Raw genomic sequence first — 12,570 nt, 5'->3', positions numbered from 1 at the left:
GTCGAGGAAACGACGGACCATCAGGGAACAGGACGAGGAAACGACGGACCATCAGGGAACAGGACGAGGAAACGACGGACCATCAGGGAACAGGACCAGGAAATGACGGACCATCAGGGAACAGGACCAGGAAACGACGGACGATCAGGGAACAGGACGAGGAAACGACGGACCATCAGGGAACAGGACGAGGAAACGACGGACCATCAGGGAACAGGACGAGGAAACGACGGACCATCAGGGAACAGGACCAGGAAACGACGGACCATCAGGGAACAGGACGAGGAAACGACGGACGATCAGGGAACAGGACGAGGAAACGACGGACCATCAGGGAACAGGACGAGGAAACGACGGACGATCAGGGAACAGGACGAGGAAACGACGGACGATCAGGGAACAGGACGAGGAAACGACGGACCATCAGAGAACAGGACGAGGAAACGACGGACGATCAGGGAACAGGACCAGGAAACGACGGACCATCAGGGAACAGGACGAGGAAACGACGGACCATCAGGGAACAGGACCAGGAAACGACGGACCATCAGGGAACAGGACGAGGAAACGACGGACGATCAGGAAACAGGACGAGGAAACGACGGACCATCAGGGAACAGGACCAGGAAACGACGGACCATCAGGGAACAGGACCAGGAAACGACGGACCATCAGGAAACAGGACGAGGAAACGACGGACCATCAGGGAACAGGACCAGGAAACGACAGACCATCAGGGAACAGGACGAGGAAACGACGGACGATCAGGGAACAGGACCAGGAAACGACAGACCATCAGGGAACAGGACGAGGAAACGACGGACCATCAGGGAACAGGACGAGGAAACGACGGACCATCAGGGAACAGGACGAGGAAAAGACGGACGATCAGGGAACAGGACGAGGAAACGACGGACCATCAGGGAACAGGACGAGGAAACGACGGACCATCAGGGAACAGGACGAGGAAACGACGGACCATCAGGAAACAGGACCAGGAAACGACGGACCATCAGAGAACAGGACGAGGAAACGACGGACCATCAGGGAACAGGACCAGGAAACGACGGACCATCAGGGAACAGGATCAGGAAACGACGGACGATCAGGGAACAGGACCAGGAAACGACGGACGATCAGGGAACAGGACGAGGAAACGACGGACGATCAGGGAACAGGACGAGGAAACGACAGACGATCAGGGAACAGGACGAGGAAACGACAGACGATCAGGGAACAGGACGAGGAAACGACAGACGATCAGGGAACAGGACGAGGAAACGACGGACCATCAGGGAACAGGACGAGGAAACGACGGACCATCAGGGAACAGGACGAGGAAACGACGGACCATCAGGGAACAGGACGAGGAAAAGACGGACGATCAGGGAACAGGACGAGGAAAAGACGGACGATCAGGGAACAGGACGAGGAAACGACGGACGATCAGGGAACAGGACGAGGAAACGACGGACCATCAGGGAACAGGACGAGGAAACGACGGACCATCAGGGAACAGGACGAGGAAACGACGGACCATCAGGGAACAGGACGAGGAAACGACGGACGATCAGGGAACAGGACGAGGAAACGACGGACCATCAGGGAACAGGACGAGGAAACGACGGACGATCAGGGAACAGGACGAGGAAACGACGGACCATCAGGGAACAGGACGAGGAAACGACGGACCATCAGGGAACAGGACGAGGAAACGACGGACCATCAGGGAACAGGACGAGGAAACGACGGACCATCAGGGAACAGGACGAGGAAACGACGGACGATCAGGGAACAGGACGAGGAAACGACGGACGATCAGGGAACAGGACGAGGAAACGACGGACGATCAGGGAACAGGACGAGGAAACGACGGACGATCAGGGAACAGGACGAGGAAACGACGGACCACCAGGGAACAGGACCAGGAAACGACGGACCACCAGGGAACAGGACGAGGAAACGACGGACGATGAGGGAACAGGACGAGGAAACGACGGACGATCAGGGAACAGGACGAGGAAACGACGGACGATCAGGGAACAGGACGAGGAAACGACGGACGATCAGGGAACAGGACGAGGAAACGACGGACGATCAGGAAACAGGACGAGGAAAGGACGGACCATCAGGGAACAGGACGAGGAAACGACGGACGATCAGGGAACAGGACCAGGAAACGACGGACGATCAGGGAACAGGACCAGGAAACGACGGACCATCAGGGAACAGGACGAGGAAACGACGGACCATCAGGGAACAGGACGAGGAAAAGACGGACGATCAGGGAACAGGACGAGGAAACGACGGACCATCAGGGAACAGGACGAGGAAACGACGGACCATCAGGGAACAGGACGAGGAAACGACGGACCATCAGGGAACAGGACGAGGAAACGACGGACCATCAGGGAACAGGACGAGGAAACGACGGACCATCAGGGAACAGGACGAGGAAACGACGGACGATCAGGGAACAGGACGAGGAAACGACGGACGATCAGGGAACAGGACGAGGAAACGACGGACGATCAGGGAACAGGACGAGGAAACGACGGACGATCAGGGAACAGGACGAGGAAACGACGGACGATCAGGGAACAGGACGAGGAAACGACGGACCATCAGGGAACAGGACGAGGAAACGACGGACGATCAGGGAACAGGACGAGGAAACGACGGACCATCAGGGAACAGGACGAGGAAACGACGGACCATCAGGGAACAGGACGAGGAAACGACGGACCATCAGGGAACAGGACGAGGAAACGACGGACCATCAGGGAACAGGACGAGGAAACGACGGACCATCAGGGAACAGGACGAGGAAACGACGGACCATCAGGGAACAGGACGAGGAAACGACGGACCATCAGGGAACAGGACGAGGAAACGACGGACCATCAGGGAACAGGACGAGGAAACGACGGACCATCAGGGAACAGGACGAGGAAACGACGGACGATCAGTCCCAGCCTGGTCCTGGATCCCGACAGGACCTGGATCCCGACAGGACCTGGATCCCGACAGGACCTGGATCCCGACAGGACCTGGATCCCGACAGGACCTGGATCCCGACAGGACCTGGATCCTGACAGGACCTGGATCCTGACAGGACCTGGATCCCGACAGGACCTGGATCCTGACAAGACCTGGATCCCGACAGGACCTGGATCCTGACAGGACCTGGATCCTGACAGGACCTGGATCCCCACAGGACCTGGATCCCCACAGGACCTGGATCCCGACAGGACCTGGATCCCGACAGGACCTGGATCCCGACAGGACCTGGATCCCGACAGGACCTGGATCCCGACAGCACCTGGATCCCCACAGGACCTGGATCCTGACAGGACCTGGATCCCGACAGGACCTGGATCTTGACAGGACCTGGATCCCGACAGGACCTGGATCCTGACAGCACCTGGATCCTGACAGGACCTGGATCCTGACAGGACCTGGATCCTGACAGGACCTGGATCCCGACAGGACCTGGATCTTGACAGCACCTGGATCCTGACAGGACCTGGATCTTGACAGGACCTGGATCCTGACAGGACCTGGATCCTGACAGGACCTGGATCCCGACAGGACCTGGATCCCGACAGGACCTGGATCCCGACAGGACCTGGATCCCGACAGGACCTGGATCCCGACAGGACCTGGATCCCGACAGGACCTGGATCCTTACAGGACCTGGATCCCGACAGGACCTGGATCCCGACCTCGTCGAGTCATTTTCAACTTAAATCGTTACAAAAAACCCAATTTTGATCAAAGTGCGACGGAGCGGTAACAAACACGTGATGTCATCCTGCATCAGACCAATCAAACGGCTCCGTCGTCAGATTCTCCAAATCTAAAGACGGACTTCATCGAGTCCCAGCTCTGAAGGATCAGAGCCGCACGCGGACTCACCACAACAGTGACGTCACAGCGCTCTGACACAAGTGCAGAGTCAGCATACGATCATCAATACATATGAACACATCAGGTGCCTGGAGGCGGTTCTGGTCTGATGGGGGGCAGGACGAGTCCTAGACCTGCAGGACCTGCTGAGTTTGGACAGTTTCATAAAAACCAGACTGAAGCGACTCAACGGACCCACGTGAAGAAGAAGAAAGGGTTTTAAAGCAAGTAGAGAATGCAGACCTGGACAAGGCTCGGGTTCTGGGTGCTGGTCCAGAAAGGTATGCCTGGTGTGGACGGTCAGCGGGTCACACGGTTGTTGGATGTGAAGGCGCTCTCTGGACTCTGACGACGGTCTCTGGTCTCTAACGACGGTCTCTGGTCTCTGACAGCGGTCTGGAGGTGTGGGACTCTCGGAGGAAGCCTCTGGTCTCTGAGCAGGACAGGACAGGACAGGGGTTTTCATAGCAGCTGGTGTGACGCCCCTCCTCAGCTGGTGTGACGCCCCTCCTCAGCAGGTGTGACGCCCCTCCTCAGCTGGTGTGACGCCCCTCCTCAGCAGGTGTGACGCCCCTCCTCAGCAGGTGTGACGCCCCTCCTCAGCAGGTGTGACGCCCCTCCTCAGCTGGTGTGACGCCCCTCCTCAGCAGGGGGACGGTGGAGCTGTTCACACACGTTTCCATCTATGGAGAAGTTCAGGAAAGAGCTGATAACATTCAGGGAGCAGCTCAACTCTATTCAAAGTTCCTCTGCAGCTGCTGTTTCCTCCAGATATGAGCCCATAAAGACACACACACACACACACACACACACACACACACACACACACACACACACACACACACACACACACACACACACACACAGAGACACACACACACACACACACACACAGAGACACACACACACACACAGAGACACACACACAGACACAGAGACACACACACAGACACACACAGACACACACACACACACACACACACACACACACACACACACACACACACACACACACACACACACACACACACACACACACACAGACACACACACACATACACACACAGACTGTAGAACAAAGATGGTCATAAAAAAAACGGCCATCTGTTGGTTTGTCGGCGTCCATTTTGAAGCCTCCAGTTATTATTGAAGTTCACCCCCAGGGACCTCCTGGATGGAGACAGGGTCCACAGGGACCCCCTGGATGGAGACAGGGTCCACAGGGACCCCCTGGATGGAGACAGGGTCCACAGGGACGCCCTGGATGGAGACAGGGTCCACAGGGATGCCCTGGGTGGAGACAGGGTCCACAGGGACCCCCTGGATGGAGACAGGGTCCACAGGGACGCCCTGGATGGAGACAGGGTCCACAGGGATGCCCTGGGTGGAGACAGGGTCCACAGGGACCCCCTGGATGGAGACAGGGTCCACAGGGACCCCCTGGATGGAGACAGGGTCCACAGGGACGCCCTGGATGGAGACAGGGTCCACAGGGACCCCCTGGATGGAGACAGGGTCCACAGGGACGCCCTGGATGGAGACAGGGTCCACAGGGACCTCCTGGATGGAGACCTGGTCCACAGGGACCCCCTGGATGGAGACAGGGTCCACAGGGACCCCCTGGATGGAGTCAGGGTCCAAAGGGACCTCCTGGATGGAGACCTGGTCCACAGGGACCCCCTGGATGGAGACAGGGTCCACAGGGACCCCCTGGATGGAGACAGGGTCCACAGGGACCTCCTGGATGGAGACCTGGTCCAAAGGGACCCCCTGGATGGAGACAGGGGTCACAGGTGTCTTCACCTCCTCAGACACAGCTCTGTAGACCCACATACTGGGGTCTGCCCATCAGGTAATCCACATCCAGGACCCGATGGGGGCCTCCACCTGCCCCGCAGCATCTCCTCCCCTGTAGAGCCGGACGGACGGTGTTGAAAGCACCGGAGGAGTCAAAGACCACGACTCTCAGCGCTCGCAGACGTGTCCAGATGACTGTGACTCTGTTCAGCAGGGAGGTGAGGCAGTCCTCCACCCGGGCGGGGCTGGTGGGGGGTCTGTAGTGGATCAGTGAGGTCCGGACCAAAGGCCTCAGCTGCTCCAGGACCAGTCTCCTCTGAGGGGCTCCGTGGCCACAAAGAGCCCGTTCCAGCTTTCTGTCGTCTCCATCGTTCGTTTGATGCCTTTGACAAAACCCACGGCTTCATGTTTCAGGTCCGGTCCCAGTTTGAGTGAAAGAGGCGGTAAAGCCGGTGATGCGTCGGGGGCGTGGCTTACGTTCCTGCAGCCGTGACGTTCTTCGCTGTTCGCAGTTTGTTTCCGGTTTAACGGTTGAGCTGAAGACGCTCCACGCAGTCGGCTGCTCCGTTTATCCGGTAAGTACCGTTACACCTTAACTCTCGCTAACCAAACTTAGCATGCAGCTAATATCACAGCTAACACGGACGCACGGTGTTCACCAAGCTAGCGCTAATGCTAACCTGATGCTAGCTTCTTCACGTATGTGCTAACAGCGGCTAAAGTTCACGTCTGAAACAAACAGCAGACGTAGTGAGTCGTTAGTTTAGAGTTTATTAGCATCGTGTTTTGATCTGCATCATAAACGACCCTCATATTTGTTTCAGATGCATTTTGCAGACGTGGTCACGTGTGAGGAGGATCAGGTCTGTGCAGGACTCAGTCTGAGGAGGATCAGGTCTGTGCTGGACTCAGTCTGAGGAGGATCAGGTCTGTGCTGGACTCAGTCTGAGGAGGATCAGGTCTGTGCAGGACTCAGTCTGAGGAGGATCAGGTCTGTGCAGGACTCAGTCTGAGGAGGATCAGGTCTGTGCTGGACTCAGTCTGAGGAGGATCAGGTCTGTGCAGGACTCAGTCTGAGGAGGATCAGGTCTGTGCAGGACTCAGTCTGAGGAGGATCAGGTCTGTGCAGGACTCTGAGGAGGATCAGGTCTGTGCAGGACTCTGAGGAGGATCAGGTCTGTGCAGGACTCAGTCTGAGGAGGATCAGGTCTGTGCAGGACTCACTCTGAGGAGGATCAGGTCTGTGCAGGACTCTGAGGAGGATCAGGTCTGTGCAGGACTCTGAGGAGGATCAGGTCTGTGCAGGACTCAGTCTGAGGAGGATCAGGTCTGTGCAGGACTCTGAGGAGGATCAGGTCTGTGCAGGACTCAGTCTGAGGAGGATCAGGTCTGTGCTGGACTCAGTCTGAGGAGGATCAGGTCTGTGCTGGACTCAGTCTGAGGAGGATCAGGTCTGTGCAGGACTCAGTCTGAGGAGGATCAGGTCTGTGCTGGACTCAGTCTGAGGAGGATCAGGTCTGTGCAGGACTCAGTCTGAGGAGGATCAGGTCTGTGCAGGACTCAGTCTGAGGAGGATCAGGTCTGTGCAGGACTCTGAGGAGGATCAGGTCTGTGCAGGACTCAGTCTGAGGAGGATCAGGTCTGTGCAGGACTCAGTCTGAGGAGGATCAGGTCTGTGCAGGACTCAGTCTGAGGAGGATCAGGTCTGTGCTGGACTCAGTCTGAGGAGGATCAGGTCTGTGCAGGACTCTGAGGAGGATCAGGTCTGTGCTGGACTCAGTCTGAGGAGGATCAGGTCTGTGCAGGACTCAGTCTGAGGAGGATCAGGTCTGTGCAGGACTCAGTCTGAGGAGGATCAGGTCTGTGCAGGACTCAGTCTGAGGAGGATCAGGTCTGTGCAGGACTCTGAGGAGGATCAGGTCTGTGCTGGACTCAGTCTGAGGAGGATCAGGTCTGTGCTGGACTCAGTCTGAGGAGGATCAGGTCTGTGCTGGACTCTGAGGAGGATCAGGTCTGTGCAGGACTCAGTCTGAGGAGGATCAGGTCTGTGCTGGACTCAGTCTGAGGAGGATCAGGTCTGTGCAGGACTCACTCTGAGGAGGATCAGGTCTGTGCTGGACTCAGTCTGAGGAGGATCAGGTCTGTGCAGGACTCTGAGGAGGATCAGGTCTGTGCAGGACTCAGTCTGAGGAGGATCAGGTCTGTGCTGGACTCACTCTGAGGAGGATCAGGTCTGTGCAGGACTCAGTCTGAGGAGGATCAGGTCTGTGCAGGACTCAGTCTGAGGAGGATCAGGTCTGTGCAGGACTCAGTCTGAGGAGGATCAGGTCTGTGCTGGACTCAGTCTGAGGAGGATCAGGTCTGTGCTGGACTCAGTCTGAGGAGGATCAGGTCTGTGCAGGACTCTGAGGAGGATCAGGTCTGTGCAGGACTCAGTCTGAGGAGGATCAGGTCTGTGCTGGACTCAGTCTGAGGAGGATCAGGTCTGTGCAGGACTCAGTCTGAGGAGGATCAGGTCTGTGCAGGACTCAGTCTGAGGAGGATCAGGTCTGTGCTGGACTCAGTCTGAGGAGGATCAGGTCTGTGCAGGACTCAGTCTGAGGAGGATCAGGTCTGTGCAGGACTCAGTCTGAGGAGGATCAGGTCTGTGCAGGACTCTGAGGAGGATCAGGTCTGTGCAGGACTCAGTCTGAGGAGGATCAGGTCTGTGCTGGACTCAGTCTGAGGAGGATCAGGTCTGTGCAGGACTCAGTCTGAGGAGGATCAGGTCTGTGCAGGACTCAGTCTGAGGAGGATCAGGTCTGTGCAGGACTCAGTCTGAGGAGGATCAGGTCTGTGCAGGACTCAGTCTGAGGAGGATCAGGTCTGTGCAGGACTCAGTCTGAGGAGGATCAGGTCTGTGCAGGACTCAGTCTGAGGAGGATCAGGTCTGTGCAGGACTCAGTCTGAGGAGGATCAGGTCTGTGCAGGACTCAGTCTGAGGAGGATCAGGTCTGTGCAGGACTCAGTCTGAGGAGGATCAGGTCTGTGCTGGACTCAGTCTGAGGAGGATCAGGTCTGTGCTGGACTCAGTCTGAGGAGGATCAGGTCTGTGCAGGACTCAGTCTGAGGAGGATCAGGTCTGTGCAGGACTCAGTCTGAGGAGGATCAGGTCTGTGCAGGACTCAGTCTGAGGAGGATCAGGTCTGTGCAGGACTCAGTCTGAGGAGGATCAGGTCTGTGCTGGACTCAGTCTGAGGAGGATCAGGTCTGTGCAGGACTCTGAGGAGGATCAGGTCTGTGCAGGACTCAGTCTGAGGAGGATCAGGTCTGTGCTGGACTCAGTCTGAGGAGGATCAGGTCTGTGCAGGACTCAGTCTGAGGAGGATCAGGTCTGTGCAGGACTCAGTCTGAGGAGGATCAGGTCTGTGCAGGACTCAGTCTGAGGAGGATCAGGTCTGTGCAGGACTCTGAGGAGGATCAGGTCTGTGCTGGACTCAGTCTGAGGAGGATCAGGTCTGTGCTGGACTCAGTCTGAGGAGGATCAGGTCTGTGCAGGACTCACTCTGAGGAGGATCAGGTCTGTGCTGGACTCAGTCTGAGGAGGATCAGGTCTGTGCAGGACTCAGTCTGTTTAATGATGCAGTTGAAAGGAGACTCTGACATATTGCTGAGTCAGGGTTCTGTGGTGTAAACTGGTGAAATGAGCTGAAGTGCTGAGTCGTGAACGAACAGCAGCCGTTATCAAAGCAGAGGTCATAAATGATGATGATGTCATATAACGGCCGTTCTTCACCGTGTTATCTACCGCGTGCTAACGGCAGTGACGGCTCACACAGTGTGACAGTGTTCTGCTTCAGTGATAAAGGCTACGCTAGCTGCTACGCTAGCTGCTACGCTAGCTGCTACGCTAACCTCCCATCATCCCAGCTAATGTCGTTAAAGTCTCAAACAAACACAGAAACAACAGTTCATGGACTTTGACCCGTGAAGGAGGACGTCCACACGTGGAAGGACAGAAACAAAGAGCGAGTCTTTCTTTGGTAGAAACTTTATTTGTGCCGTGTCACTTTGTCTCCGTCTGGTGGTCGTCTGAAGAACGACAGCGTTCTGAGCTGAAACACAACAAAGCTTCAGAGGAAGGAAACAGTGGAACATTTCTATTCTTTCTTTTCAACACATTTGCATCAAAGTCCAGTTTCCTGTGTTGGGAGGACGCCGGTCGCTCACGGAGACAGAACCATCCTTCAAACTCTCGTCCTGAGGCTCGAACGCTCTGTGGGAGCGATGGACACGGGGCTGCTTCGTAGTTGTTACGCAGCCGGACTGGTGTTGTTGAGAATCTGCTCCAGTTTGTTCTCCATCAGCTCCAGTTTGGCGTTGATGGTGGTGATGTCGGGCACCGTGAGGCCTTCCAGCGCCGGGATGCCCTGTGGTTGCGCCGCCTCCTCACATCTGTCTCTGCGGTACCCGTCTGCACACTCGCACATGTACTCGTTGGAGTTTGGGATCCTCTTGCACGTTCCTCCGTTGTCACACGAGACACTTGCGCAGACGTCGGTCAGCCGGGAGTAATAGATGGAGATCTTGTACTCCCACCCACCGGACTTACAGGGGTACACCTTCAGGGCCTCTGGGACTTGAACAAATTTGTCATTATAACTGGCGTGCATCACTTTCACAGAGTCTTTAAAAGAAACTCCTCTTGCAGTTTCAAAACGACACTTGATCATTTCAAAGACATCGTCACACGGAGTAATTTTCTCTTCGGCATACATCACTCGCGGCGTGTAGCAATCATCCAGCGCGGCTTCTACCTCGGCTCTATCGGACATGTCTGATTTCTGAGTGAAGCCCACAGCGACGGTGGTCGTACCCACAACGATCTTCTTCATACTATAAATGAATTGATTTTTTTCGTCATCTGTGTCGTACACCACCACCACCCAGCTGTGCCAGAAGTACTTCTGATCCAGAGCCTCTTTCACCTGATCAGCGATGGATGTTTTGTCCTTGCTGCTGATCCCTGTGCTGATCTCCTCCACATCCTTCTCCACATACTCCTCATATTTCTCCAGGCAGAAGTCCACAGCTGATATCTGAGCCGTGTACACGTCTTTGAACATCTGGGTGTGTTCGGCTTCTCTCTCTGGTGATTTAAAACCGATGAGTTGCCAGTAGAACTGGTTGAGCACCATCCCCTTCAACAGCAAGGTGCTGAAGTAGATGTTGTATTCTCCGATCTTAGTGACGTCACATTTGAACTTCTTCTTCAGCAGTTCATTGAGGTTTTCACTGAGGGACGTGTGTGTGACCGTCAGGTAGTGGTAGAGGTTGGCCACACTGGCCTCGGTTCCTGTGTTCTCGTAGTAGTTCGCGAATATCTCGGCCAGTCTGAATTTTTCATCTTCACTTTTTGCCAACTCACTGTTCCTGCGGAGCTCGTTGAACTTCTTCCAGGCGTTGAGGATGCGGACCTCGTCTTGAGCGTAGACGCTGGCGTAGTTGAACCATTCCACGTCTGTTGCCAGGTTGGAGATCTGGCTGGAGAGTGAGTCCAGCTTCCTGTTCACCTCAGCGAACCCTTCCCTCAGTTCTTTCAGTGGGTTTTCTTGAGGGAGGAAGGCTAAGACCAAGTGGATAACAGGGGTGATAAAAGTTCCGATGACAGGCGCCAAGCTGGCGATTTTGCCGAGACCTTGCATCACAGCCGACAACTTTTTGGGGTCAATCTTTGAAATCTTTCCATCGATAAAAGCGAGCATGTTTTTGGCTGTGTCCAAAGACAATTGTACTTTCTCTCTGGTGCGGAAAGGCAAAGGCAGCCCTCTCCTCACCCTGTAGGGGGGTGAGGGGTCGGAGGAGGTGGGGTCATGTGACTGAGCCGAGGAGGTCGTCCAATAGAGAAGAAGGATCAATGAAGCCAACAGCATGGAGGCCGACAGCCGAGGGAACGCCATGACTGCAACACAGACAACAAAGTTAAGGACATGAAACAAAGGGGGGGCCAGTGGGGCTGACTTGTTAAGAATCAAGGGGGGACCAGTGGGGCTGACTTGTTAGGAATCAAGGGGGGGACCAGTGGGGCTGACTTGATAAGAATCAAGGGGGGGACCAGTGGGGCTGACTTGATAAGAATCAAGGGGGGGACCAGTGGGGCTGACTTGTTAGGAATCAAGGGGGGGGGGGGCAGTGGGGCTGACTTGTTAGGAATCAAGGGGGGGACCAGTGGGGCTGACTTGTTAGGAATCAAGGGGGGGGGGACCAGTGGGGCTGACTTGATAAGAATCAAGGGGGGGACCAGTGGGGCTGACTTGATAAGAATCAAGGGGGGGACCAGTGGGGCTGACTTGTTAAGAATCAAGGGGGGGCCAGTGGGGCTGACTTGTTAAGAATCAAGGGGGGACCAGTGGGGCTGACTTGTTAAGAATCAAGGGGGGGGGACCAGTGGGGCTGACTTGTTAGGAATCAAGGGGGGGACCAGTGGGGCTGACTTGTTAGGAATCAAGGGGGGGGCCAGTGGGGCTGACTTGTTAAGAATCAAGGGGGGGGCCAGTGAGGCTGACTTGATAAGAATCAAGGGGGGACCAGTGGGGCTGACTTGTTAAGAATCAAGGGGGGGGACCAGTGGGGCTGACTTGTTAGGAATCAAGGGGGGGGGGGCAGTGGGACTGACTTGTTAGGAATCAAGGGGGGACCAGTGGGGCTGACTTGTTAAGAATCAAGGGGGGACCAGTGAGGCTGACTTGTTAAGAATCAAGGGGGGGACCAGTGAGGCTGACTTGTTAGGAATCAAGGGGGGGGGGACCAGTGGGGCTGACTTGTTAGGAATCAAGGGGGGGGGACCAGTGGGGCTGACTTGTTAAGAATCAAGGGGGGGGGGGC

The sequence above is a fragment of the Echiichthys vipera genome (genome assembly GCF_963691815.1).
Source record: "Echiichthys vipera genome assembly, chromosome: 17".
In the NCBI taxonomy this organism is placed as follows: domain Eukaryota; kingdom Metazoa; phylum Chordata; class Actinopteri; order Perciformes; family Trachinidae; genus Echiichthys; species Echiichthys vipera.
This window is presented reverse-complemented; position numbering follows the sequence as displayed.